At 38.9% G+C, this 13,024-nt stretch overlaps 1 long non-coding RNA gene across 2 annotated transcripts in view; it reads right to left on the bottom strand.

Moving 5' to 3' along the window:
- LOC113935571 overlaps positions 1-13,024 on the bottom strand; it is a 44,133-nt gene that overhangs the window by 24,799 nt on the left and 6,310 nt on the right. Inside the window, exon 3 of one of the 2 annotated variants that reach the window (XR_003524073.2) lies at positions 2,598-2,653. The exons of the other annotated variant lie outside the window; for it this stretch is intronic. This is a non-coding gene — a long non-coding RNA (uncharacterized LOC113935571). Of the gene's footprint in view, positions 1-2,597; positions 2,654-13,024 lie in introns of those variants that run through there. 2 annotated transcript variants of the gene reach the window in all.

Here is a 13,024-nt window from a genome sequence, read left to right as displayed (position 1 = left end):
AAGATCAGGAATAAGCCAAGGATGTCCACTCCTCCCACTTTTATTCAACATAATAGTGGAAGTCCTACCTGCAGCAATCAGACTAAGAAAAGAAATAAAAGGTATCCAAATTGATGAGGAAGAAGTAAAACTGTCACTATTTACAGATGACATGATACTATATGTTTAAAACCCAAAACTCCACAAAAAAAACTACTAGAGCTGATAAATGAATTCAGTAAAGTTGAATGTTACAAAATTAATATACAGATATTTGTTGCATTTCCTTTATCTGTTACATTTCTATACACTAATAATGAAGTAGCAGAAAGAAAATTAAGAAAACAATCCCATTTACAGTTGCACTAAAAAGAATACCTAGGAATAAACTTAACCAAAGAGGTGAGAGATCTATACTTTGAAAACTATAGGACATTGATGAAAGAAGTCGAAGATAACACAAACAAATGGAGAGATACAGCATGTTCATGGATTGGAAGAATTAATACTGTTAAAATGTCCATCGTACCCAAAGCAACTGCAAAGCAATTCAATGAAATCCTTATCAAATACCAGTATTATTTTTCAGAGCAGAACAAATAATTCTAAAATTCATATGGAACCACAAAAGACCCTGAACAGCCAAAGCAATCTTGGGAACAAAGCTAGATTTATCACAATCCCAGGTTTCAAGATATACTACAAAACTATAGTAATCAAAATGGTATGGTACTGGCATAAAAACAGACATATAGATCAACAGAACAGAATAGAGAGCCCAGAAATAAGCCCACACATATGTGGTCAATTTATAACAAAAGAGGCAAGAATATACTATGGGGAATGGACAGTCTCTTCAATAAGGTGTTGGGAAAACTGAACACCTACACGCAAAAGAATGAAACTGGACCACTTTCTTTTACTATACACAAAGATAGACTGAAAATGGATTAAAGACCTAAATATGAGACCGAAACCATAAAAGTCCTAAAAGAAAACACAGGCAGTAATTTCTTGAACCTTGGCCTTAGCAACGTACTTATGGATATGTCTCCTGAGGCAAGGGAAACAAAAGCAAAAATAAACTATTGGGACTATACCAAAATAAAAAGCTTTTACACAGCAAGGAAAACCATCAACAAAACAAAAAGGCAACCTACCGAATGGGAGAAGGTATTTGCGAATGACATACCTGATAAGGGGCTAATATTCAAAATATATAAAGAATTTATAGAATTCAACACCAAAAAAACGAAAAATCTGATTAAAAAATGGACAGAGGACCTAATTAGACATTGTTCCAAAGAAGACATACAGAGGCCAACAGACACATGAAAAGATGATCAACATCACTCATCAGGGAAATGCAATTCAAAACCAAAATGAGATATCACCTCACACCTGTCAGAATGGCTAGTATCAGAGAAGAAATAACAAGTGTTGGCAAGAATGTGGGGGGAGGGGCACCTGGGTGGCTCAGTCGTTAAGCGGCTGCCTTCGGCTCAGGTCATGGTCCCAGGGTTCTGGGATCGAGCCCCGCATCAGGCTCCCTGCTCGGCGGGAAGCCTGCTTCTCCCTCTCCCACTCCCCCTGCTTGTGTTCCCTCTCTCGCTGTGTCTCTCTCTGTCAAATAAATAAAATCTTAAAAAAAAAAAAAAAGAATGTGGGGGAAAGAGAACACTTATGCCCTGTTGGTAGGAATGCAAACTGGTTGCAACCACTGTGGAAAACAGTATAGAGATTCCTCAAAAATTTAAAAACAAAAATATTACCATATGATCCAGTAATTCCACTACTGGGTATTTAAAAATAAACAAAAACATTAATTTAAAAAGATATATACAGCCCTATGTTCATTGCAGCATTATTTACAATAGCCAAGATAATGGAAGCAATCCAAATGTCCACTGATGGATGAATGGATAAGGAAGATGAAGTACACACACACACACCCTGGAATATTACTCAGCCATAAAAAATAAGATCTTAAAATCTGCAGTAGCATGGATGGACTTAGAGCATTATGCTAAGTAAAATAAGTCAAAGAAGAAAGACAAATACTATATGATTTCACTTACATATGGAACCTAAAAAAAAACAAAACAAATGAAGCAGCAACAACAAAAAACACTTTGATAAACGGAGAACAAACTGGTAGTTGCCAGAGGGAAGGGGGGAGGGGCAAAATAGGCAAAGGGGATTAAGAGGTCCAAACTTCCTGTTATAAAAAACATAAATCATGGAGATGAATATTAAAGAATAGGGATAGTCAATAATATTGTAATAACATTGCATGGCAACAGATGGTAAGTACATTTATCATGGCGAGTGTTGTGTAATGTATAGAACTGTCAAATCACCATGTTGTACACCTGAAACTAATATAACATTTTATGTCAACTATACTTCAATAATCAAATTTTTACAAAACAGTGATTTGGACACTCTGATATTTGAATCTCAAGCCCTTGCTTAGTTAAATACTTTAAGAGCCCACAGGTTCTAACAACCATGAAACAAAAATCCTCCAAAGAGTAGTTGTCCTTACCCACTAAGACCAGGTTGCCATAGATCTCCAGCATCACCTATTTGTACAGGGTCCTTTGTGCAGGGTCTAGTTGCCCCCACTCCTCCTCGGTGAAGTCCATGGCCATGTCCTTGAATGTAACAGGTCCTAAAAGACCAATGAACAGTAATTCCTCCTACACCAATGTTTGTGGTACGTAGGGTAAACTTGGAAACACTGAAAAAGGTAAATAGAGGAGACTTCAGGGTTCTGCCCTAAACTGTAAGAGTAATTAAAGAATTAAAATATTTTAAAAGATACATATTATCTTATGCAGAGGTTCACTAACCCTAATAATACAAAGAGCTCTTAAAAGCATATGCAACTAATGAATCGTTGAACACTACATCAAAAGCTAATGATGTATTAGATATTGGCTAATTGAACATAATAAAAAAATAAATTTAAAAAAAGCAATTAGAAGAGAAAATGCCCCAGTTAAAAAATGGACAAGAGAGGGGTGCCTGGGTGGCTCAGTCGGTTGGGTTTCGGAGTCTTGATTTTGGCTCAGGTCCATGATCTCAGGGTTGTGGGATCAAGCCCCCTGTTGGGCTCTACACTCAGTGCTGAGTCTGCTTGAGATTCTCTCTCTCCCTCTGTCCCTTCACCCACTCTCTAAATAAGTAAGTAAATAATAAATAAAATCTTTTAAAAATGGACAAGTGAGGGCACCTGGGTGCTCAGTCATTAAGCGTCTGCCTTTGGCTCAGGTCATGATCCCAGGGTCCTGGGATCGAGTCCCACATTGGGCTCCCTGCTCAGCGGGGAGTCTGCTTCACCCTCTTCCACTGCCCCTGCTTGTGTTCCCTCTCTTGCTGTGTCTATCTCTGTCAAATAAATAAAAAATCTTAAAAAAAAAATGGACAAGTGTAAAATGATCTCAGTAATTCCTAGAAGAAAAGTAAATGCCTCACAAATTATCAAAGAAATGGACATTCAGGTAACAAGATACTATTTTCCTCTATCCATCGTGTAAAGATTAAGACTTATAATACCCATTATTAATGAGAGTGTGAGGAAACAGGGACCCGCCTATACTGATGGAAAGAGTATAAATTAGTAAAAACTTATTTGGAGAACGATTTGGCAGTATTCATCAAACATCCTTTGATCTAACACTCCCAATTCTAGAAATTCATCCTCATTAAGATAACTAATGACTTCCTTGCTCATAAATCCAGTGGAAAGTTTTCAATCATTTTTATGCTTCACTTCTTAGTATTGTTTGGCCCCACTAAGCACATGGTTTTCCTCAAAACTCTACTCCTAGAGTCTGGCTATCATAGTAAGCCAGTTTTTTTCCCTACCTCTCTGATCACTCTCAAGCTCTTTCTCTACTCATCAATGTGGGGTTCCCTGGGTTGGATCCCAGGCCCTCTTCTCACTCTCTCTATACAATCTCATCTATGCTGATAGCCTCAAATGCCATCCAAATGCTGGAAGCTGTTTTTTTTTTTTAAGATTTTATTTATTTATTTGTTAGAGAGAGAGAGAGCGTGCACAAACAGGGGGAGCGGCAGGCAAAGGGAGAAGCAGGCCCCCGCTGAGCAAGGAGCCTGATGTGGGACTCGATCCCAGGACCCTGGGATCATGACCTGAGCCGAAGGCAGATGCTTAACCGACTGAGCCACCCAGGCATCCCCAAATGCTGGCAACTCTTAAAAGCACTTTGGCAGCCAAGACCTCTAGCCAGGTCTAGAGTTCTAGACCCCACTATCTACTTGATGAACATTCAGTATGAAGTAGGTAATTGATAAATATTTACCAAATGAAATAAAAATCTACTTGGATATTTCAAAGCCATCTAAATCAACTTGCTTAATTCTGACTTTATCTCCCTTTCCAAACCTGCTTCTCCCAACGTTCCCTAACTCAAGAAACCACACCTCCAACCACTCGGATGTTCAAGCCAGCAAAATAGGCATTATCATTTACTTCCTCTGTGTCATCTCTCACACCTGCTCCATCACTAAATCTTCCTAAAGATCTCTTTTCTCTCTGCTGCCACCACTATTCTGAGCCACCATCCCACCTCTGCCTCCTCATTGGTCTATACCCTCTTGCCTTCTTGCAACATAACCTCTACTCTGGCCCCTCTTTTTGTGACCATTCCTTAAATATCTGTGTTCCTCAAGGTTTTTCTCTAGTTACCTTCTTTTTCTTCTCTTGTCACATATCGGCTGGATGATCTCAACCAAGCCCTTGACTTTAATGACCATATACATGGTGACAACTTACCATGTATCTTTAACCTGGATCTGTCTCAGATCTTGATATCTAACTTCCTTCTAGACTTCTTTAATTGGATGTCCCACAGGCACTTCAAAATGTCTTCTAACTCCCCCTCCACAAACACACACGTATACATCTCCATCTCCTCTGTTACTTATCTCAGTGAAGAGTATCACTATCATCCCGCTGCCCCAAACTTGTGTTTCAGCCTTAACTACTCCCCCTTTCCTCACTCCCCACAACTGTACACAGACCCATAGTGTTATATGTGTTTTAGATACATACTTGGAGATGTCCATTTTCTTTATGTACTTACTTATCTACACAGCCAGGTTCCATTTCACTTTAAAGTTATAATTCAGCATTAAGTTCACTGAACTCTGCATAATTAGGCAGGCTAACAGCTATCTTTATTATTAAACAAATCTAAAGGTTCCTTGATCTGTCATTCTTTTTGGCAACACAGCAACTTTAAACACCCTATGTCTAGGAAATTCTTCACCTTATGCATCTGTGTGTCTTCAAGATAGAAGCCAGAAACTCACTTGCCAGTGTCCTTTGGTTAGCCCACCAGATGCACACGCACAAGTCTTTAATTCAGAAGTTAATGGCTGGAAATGGTAAGGATGGCAGCAGAGACATCCAGTTCCAGAAGCACTAGAGGCAAATGTTCTAGGGGTGGTGTCTGCAGCCCTGGGTCAGCAGTGCAAACTGCGTGTCTGCCCTGCAGCAGTGGTCTCTCCACTGGGATGGCCCAGTTGTGTGATTTGGGCTTTGTTCCAAATTGTGTAGCTTCCAGGTTGTCTTTCTGGCCTCTGAGGAGATTCTGTGAGCTACCAAATATCCTTCAATAAGTTTCTTTTAGCTAAAGAGAATTTTGGTTCTTTGAACAACTGTCATTAGAAAATCTATTACTTCTGTAATCATAACAAGTGAAAGAGGAAAACCTATGTGATCATCTCACAGGATGGCAAAACAACATTTAATAAAATAAACTTCTGTGTCAACTATACTTCAGTTAAAAGAAATAAAAAAGAAATGTCTAAATTTAAAACCCATTTAAAGAATAGTGGTCTAGGTACTTGGGATACATCAGTGAAATAAACAGAGAAAATATAAACCAAAATGAGAATAACAGATGTCAATAAGCAATGATTATTTTTAAAAACAATAACCATTTACTTAGAGTTCAGAACCCTTCTGATCATATTAACAACCTTCTGACCCCCATGTTCACAAAATGTAAAGTTTTCATTTGATTAGCAAGATATAATTTCTATTTTTAAGCACACTTGTAGATTCCTTGAACTATCTTACAGACTAACTACCAAGGATAAATACAGCTGCATTCTTACCCAAATAGAGTGGCTAGGTCTTTTTTTTTCCTCCCTCTTTTTATTTATTTATTTTGTTTTTTTATTTTTTTAAGTAGGCTCCTTGCTTAGCGTGGAGCCCAACACAGGGTTTGAACTCAGGACTCTGAGATTAAGACCTGAGCTGAGATCAAGAGTTGGATGCTTAACTGACTGAGCCAACCATGTGCCCCAAGAGTGACTAGGTCTTTTTTTTTTTTTTCAGATTTTATTTATTTATTTGAGAGCTAGAGAGCATACGAGAGAGAGAGAGAGAGAGCATGGGGGGGGCATTGGGAGAGGCAGAAGCAGACTCCCCACTGAGCAGGGAGTCAAATGAGGGATTCCATCTCAGGACCCCAGGATCATGACCCAAGCCAAAGGCAGATGCTTAACCAACTGAGCCACCCAGGTGCCCCATAAGTGACTAGGTCTTAAAATGCTCTTGGGAAGAACTGGCAGTTTGAGCATAGGCAAACACATGTCCTACAAAATGAAAATCATTTTATGGGATTACTGAAAAGCTAGTGCTTTTCTTCCCAATTATTGCACTATAAGACAACTACTATGATTAAAGATGTGATAGATCTTTTAGTGTGGCTATTTGATGCATTATGGTTCTAAGAAGAAACAATAAGTTGTACTGTGGGGAGACTCTAAGAATGAAATTCGGTGCCTTTTGTAAAGCCTTATATAATTCAGTAATGATATTTCAGTCTTGAAATCAACATCATCAATACTTAGTGTATAATTGTAACTCTTATTTTCTAGGACTATATATTATATGTGACTTAAAGACTGAAAATTAATAAAAGGAAACCTCATTCGGCAGGGGGAACTCTCACACCCTACCACTGGGTCAAATGCAGACCCAACAAGAAAAGTGCCTGTTGTACCTTCCAAGTTGACACTACTTTAGCTACTACTTTATTATCCCAGCAGGAGGAAGAAAGGTTTTCTCCTGCCCTGACAATAGCCCAGCCAATGAGAGACTGTCACAACTCAGCCAATGAATAGGCACTATACTCTGAACTCCCAGTTTACTCCAATGGACTTTTTGTTTATAACAGCCCTCCCAATTTCCCCCACTCCTTTCCTCTATAAGAGGGCATTCCTCTCCTGTGTTCTCCAGACTTGTCTACGGCTTTGCCTTAGTTTGCTTGTCCCTACTTGCAGTTCTCTGCTTTTCCTGAATAAACCCATTTTTGATAGTAAAATAAATGGCAGTTTAAATGTTAACAAGACATGCTTACAACATATGTTCTGGATACCTAGCCCCTGTCTTAATTCTGTTTCAGAATCCTCACAAACTTATTTCCTATATAAAGCATTTGTTATAATGAAGTGAATTAATGCAAAATTCTAAATCCAGAGATACAACAACTTCAGAAACAAAGCTGATCAAAATAAATGCCCAATAATTAGGCATGTTCATACTGTAGCACTTGTTTTCAATTCTTAATTATGAGAAGCTTTTGGGAACTGGCTGTAAAAATGAAAATATTCAAGTTGGTCTTGAATATAGAAATACTGCTAATATTTTGACCTGGTCTTGAATATTGGGAGATTGACAATATTTGTTAAAGAGTTTGTTTACAAATTTACAAAAATAAATTGGATTTGTTCTTAGTCAATAATGAATGATCACATCAGTTGCACTGTGTTATTTTCTAAAATTAATTCCTAAATATAATAAAGATGTTATTATAAATGCCTAAAACCACAGTTTTTAATACCCAACCCTATGTTTTATTTCAGCTATTAAAGAAAAAGCAACATCAAGTGTATATATGGCTGTGCCACTATAGATTGTGTGGAAAAATCACTGGCAGTGTTAAGATAACTCATATTTATAATGATCCTACATGCAGTGAGTAGTATAGGCACAGATAAATTAGCTGCTGATATAAATATATACTCTAAGCCTCTGATCTATTTGGCCTTATATAAAGAAAGCACAACCTCTGGTTCTTCTTCTTCCTCTTCCTCCTCTTCTTTTTTAGGTAGTCTCCATTGCCGAGCATGGAGCACAATGTGGGGCTTGAACTCATGACACTGAGATCAACACCTGGCCTGAGATCAAGAGTCATACGCTTAACTGACTGAGCCACCCAGGTGTCCCATGGTTCTTCTTCATATTCCTTGCTTCTAGAATGCCTTTGCAATACAACTATAGTACCACTTGGCTGGGATTATTTTTCAATGCTATATATTCTTTTTATATATATATAAAAAACACATCTACATAACTAATGAATTACTGAATATTATATCAAAAACTAACGATGTACTATACCTTGGCTAATTGAATTTAAATTTAAAAATTTGAAAAAAAACCCCCACTGATCTAGCCCACTAGTTTGATGGAGTGCTAGCCTATATTTCTAGGCTAGACACTTAAATCATGAACCTTTCCCCCCTCCCAGAGTTTGTGCTAATTAATTACTATTCATCTATGGAAAGAAAACTTGATAATAAAAACAACAAACATCTCTAATAACTCCCTGCCCCCCAAAAGGGAATCACATTTCATTTGCTACTTTTTTCTGATAACAAAAGTGCTATAGAAAATAAGAGAAAACTACAGAAAAAAATACATAATATATAATCACTTGCCCCCCCAAATAACTGTTATTTATATTTTGGCATACATACGTAGATTTTTTTTAATTGGGAATATTCTTTACAACTTAAAAAATATTTTTCAATTACAGTATCATGAACTTCTCCCCTTATTAGTAAATATTCTTCTACCCTTGTTAATAGCCACAGAATGGTTACCTTATGGTTATATCATAATTTATTTAACAGTCTCCCTATATTGAACACTTAAATTGCTTCCCAGTTTTTATTACTATACTGACTATTACTATTACTCACTGCAAGTTATATCATTGTATTTAAATTATATGCACTTATCAACTTTTTTCTTTGGGTAAATTCCTAGAAGTAGAATTGCTAGGTCAAAGATATAGGCACTTTAAAGACTTTTTTTTAAAAGACTGTATTTATTTATTTATTGGACAGAGAGAGAGAAAGAGCACACAAGCAAGGGGAGTGGGAGAGGGAGAAGCAGGCTCCCCGCTGAGCAGGGAGCCCGATGCAGGGCTCAATTCCAGGACCCTGGGATCATGACCTGAGCTGAAGGCAGATGCCCAACCAACTGAGCCACCTAGACACCCCACACTTTAAAGACTTTTGACACATATTTCCAAAAGCCCTCAAAATGTTTGTGGCAAAATGACATTTTTTAAAAAGCATGTATCTACCTTTGACAGGTGGCCAAAAATGCCATTTCAATATTTTATAATCGACATTTCTTGGATTACTAGTAAAGTTGAAAAACAGTAAACCAGATATAAAAATATTTGTAAGTTTTACAGGCCAATAACATTATTTTACAAAAACAAGGAATTTCGCCTAACTAGAAACAACTGAAAAAGGACTATTCTTTTCCCCACAACTGAAAATGAGAAATAAAGCAAAACCACAGAGTGAGCTGGTATCAGAGTGGCAGGCAGTTGGAAGGCATAGGTTTGCCCCACAGAAAGATGCCAACAGCAGCACTGCTATGTCATACAGAACCTGTGCCAGCTGCAGGGTGGGCAAGTTAGACTGACTCTAAGGAACGGGAATCATCTAGCAGCATCCTCTAAGCTACTGGCAGATACAGAAGCAAATTCCCTCTGGAGGAAAATTTCCCATAGGACTCATACATATTAAGATCAATCAGTGAGCTAACAATTAAAGTCACCAAAGGTGAGAGTCAGCAGAAAACAAATTTAGACTACCAACAACTATAGATATTGAAACTACTAGATACAGAACCAGAGCAGCAATACATAAATCATTTGAGAAAATAAAAGACGCATTTATAAGATAATCAAGCAAAGAAATTATCTAGAAATAACATACAATTGTGAAAAAATAAATGGAATGTCTTAAGAGGCATTAAAAAGAAAATTCTAAAGAATGCACTTGAGGGGGAGGAAAAGATGGTGGAGTAGGGGACCCTATTCCAACTGGTCCCCGGAATTGAGCTGGATATCTACCAGACCACTCTGAACACCCATGAAATCAGCCTGAGATGTAAGAAGATAGATCTGGATCTCTACAAAAAGAATATCACAGGCGGTTGGTTCTGAGGTATGAAGTGGAGAGCCGTGATTCTGCGGGCAGATATGGGAAGATAAACAGAAGAGGGAGGGAGCCGAGCCGTGGGGATCCTACATCATCGGTGCTTGAAAGCCTCTCGCACTGGGGATGGGACACAGATTCGCAGACCGGTAGCAGCTGGGAAAGGACTTTATGGCAGCCCCCTGGACTGAATCCCAGAGCAGCAGGGCCGTGCAAGTGAAATGGGGGCTGGCAGTTTTAGAAGCACAAAGGGCAGAGATGTGCCCCTGTGCCCCAACCTGGAGGCGAGGACTGGGAGCACTGCTGAGAGTGCACAACCCAGGACACTGCAGTTTATAACAGCACAGACAGAAATGGAGATAGTGTGGCCTGGAGAGCTCACTGAAGAACAGACTGTGATCTCTCTGCTCTGAAGCAGAGGGTTGAAAATGATCTCTTCTGCTCTGACTCTCGGAAGAGACCTGGAAAACTACCGGGGGAAGCTGCCAGAGAACAAAAGTCCCCCCAAAGAGCCCATCCCCCCCACAGGGGGAGGGCAACTCTGCCCAAACACGGTTGCCTGAGTAACAGCATGGCAGGCCCCTCCCCCAGAAGACAGGCTGGGAGAACAAGAGCCCGACAACCCTAAGGTTCCTATAAAACAGGTGCATGTTGCTTGGGTTGTGGTCAATAATTTGAACACTGTACATTCCCTCAGCCACCCCTCAACAGAATGACTAGGAGGAGGAACCCCCAAAATAGGGAAGACTCAGAGACTGTGACTTCTGCCACAGATTTACAAATGGATACAGATATAACCAAGATGTTGGAAATGGAATTCAGGTCAGCAGTTGTGAAGACAATGGCTAGAATGGAGAAATTGATTAATGGCAACATAGAGTCTCTAAGGGCAAAAATGAAAGCTGAATTGGCAGAATTTAAAAATGCTATCAATGAGATCCAATCTAGATAATCTAACAGCTAGGGTAAGCGAGGCAGAAGAACGAATTAGTGATCTAGAAGACCAACTGATGGACAAGAAGGAAAAAGAGGAGGCCAGGGAGTAACAACTCAAAATCCATGAAAACAGAATCAGAGAAATAAGTGACACCATGAAACATTCCAATGTCAGAATTATTGGGATCCCTGAGGTGATGGAGAGAGAGAGGACTAGAAGATATATTTGAGCAAATCGTAGCTGAGAACTTCCCCTAATCTGGGGAATGAAACAAACATTCATGCCCTAGAGGCAGAGAGGACCCCTCCCAAGATCAAGGGAAACAAGCCAATGCCCTGCATGTAATAGTAAAACTTATAGTCTTAGAACCAGGGAAACCATCTTAAGGGCAGTTAGGGGAAAGAGATTCCTTACGTACAGAGGGAGGAACATCAGAATGTCAGACCTATCCACAGAGACCTGGCAAGCCAGAAAGGCCTGGCAAGACATATTCAGGATACTAAATGAGAAGAACATGCAGCCAAGAATACTTTATCCGGCAAGGCTGTCATTTAGAATGGATGGAGAGATGCAGAGCTTCCACGACTGGCAGAAACTGAAAGAATATGTGACCACGAAGCTGGCCCTGCAAGAAATATTAAGGGGGGTTCTCTAAAAGGAGAAAGACTCCAAGAGTGATATACAACAGAAATTTACAGGGACAATCTATAAAAACAATGTCTTCACAGGCAACATGATGACAATTAATTCATATCTTTCAATAATCACTCTCAACGTGAATGGCCTAAATGTTCCCATAAAACAGCACAGGATTGCAGACTGGATAAAAAGACAGGACCCATCCATATGCTGTCTACAAGAGACCCACGTTGAACCTAAAGATACATCCAGACTGAAAGTGAAGGGATGGAGCTCCATCTTCCATGCCAATGGACCTCAAAAGAAAGCTGGGGTAGCAATTCTTATATCAGACAAATTAGATTTTAAGCTAAAGACTGTAGTTACAGTAGAGACACAGAAGGACACTATATCATTCTAAAAGGGTCTATCCAACAAGAAGATCTAACAATTGTAAATATCTACGCCCACATCATGGGAGCAGCCATCTACATAATACAACTGTTAACCAAAATAAAGAGTCATCTTGATAATAATACATTAATTGTAGGAAACTTCAATATTCCACCCTCAGCAATAGACAGATCATCTAAGCAGAAAATCAACAAAGAAACAAGAGCTTTGAAAGACACACTGGACCACATGGACCTCACAGATATATACAGAACATTCCACCCTAAAACAACAGAATACTCATTCTTATCGAGCGCACATGGAACTTTCTCCAGAATAGACCATATACTGGGTCACAAATCAGGTGTCAACCAATACCAAAAGACTGAGATTATTCCCTGCATATTCTCAGACCATAATGCTTTAAAACTGGAACTCAATTACAAGAAAAAATTTGGAAGAAATTCAACCACTTGGAGTTAAGACCACTCTGCTCAAGAATGTTTGGGTCAACCAGGAAATCAAAGGAGAATTTAAACAATTCATGGAAACCAATGAGAACGAAAACACATCGGTCCAAAACCTATGGGATACTGCAAAGGCGGTCTAAGGGGGATATACATAGCCATCCAAACCTTACTCAAAAAAGAAGAGAAAAGAAAAGAAAAATCCTGAATTCACCAACTAACTCTACACCTTAAAGAACTAAAAAAACAACAAATGATGCCTAAGCCATGCATTAGAAGAGAAATAATTAAGATTAGAGCAGAGATCAATGAATTAGAAACCAGAAACACAGTAGATCAGATC

This window comes from Zalophus californianus, chromosome 4, assembly GCF_009762305.2.
Source record: "Zalophus californianus isolate mZalCal1 chromosome 4, mZalCal1.pri.v2, whole genome shotgun sequence".
Classification (NCBI taxonomy): Eukaryota; Metazoa; Chordata; class Mammalia; order Carnivora; family Otariidae; genus Zalophus; species Zalophus californianus.
Note: the sequence above shows the minus strand (reverse complement) of the source record. Positions and strands in the feature narration are given on the sequence as shown.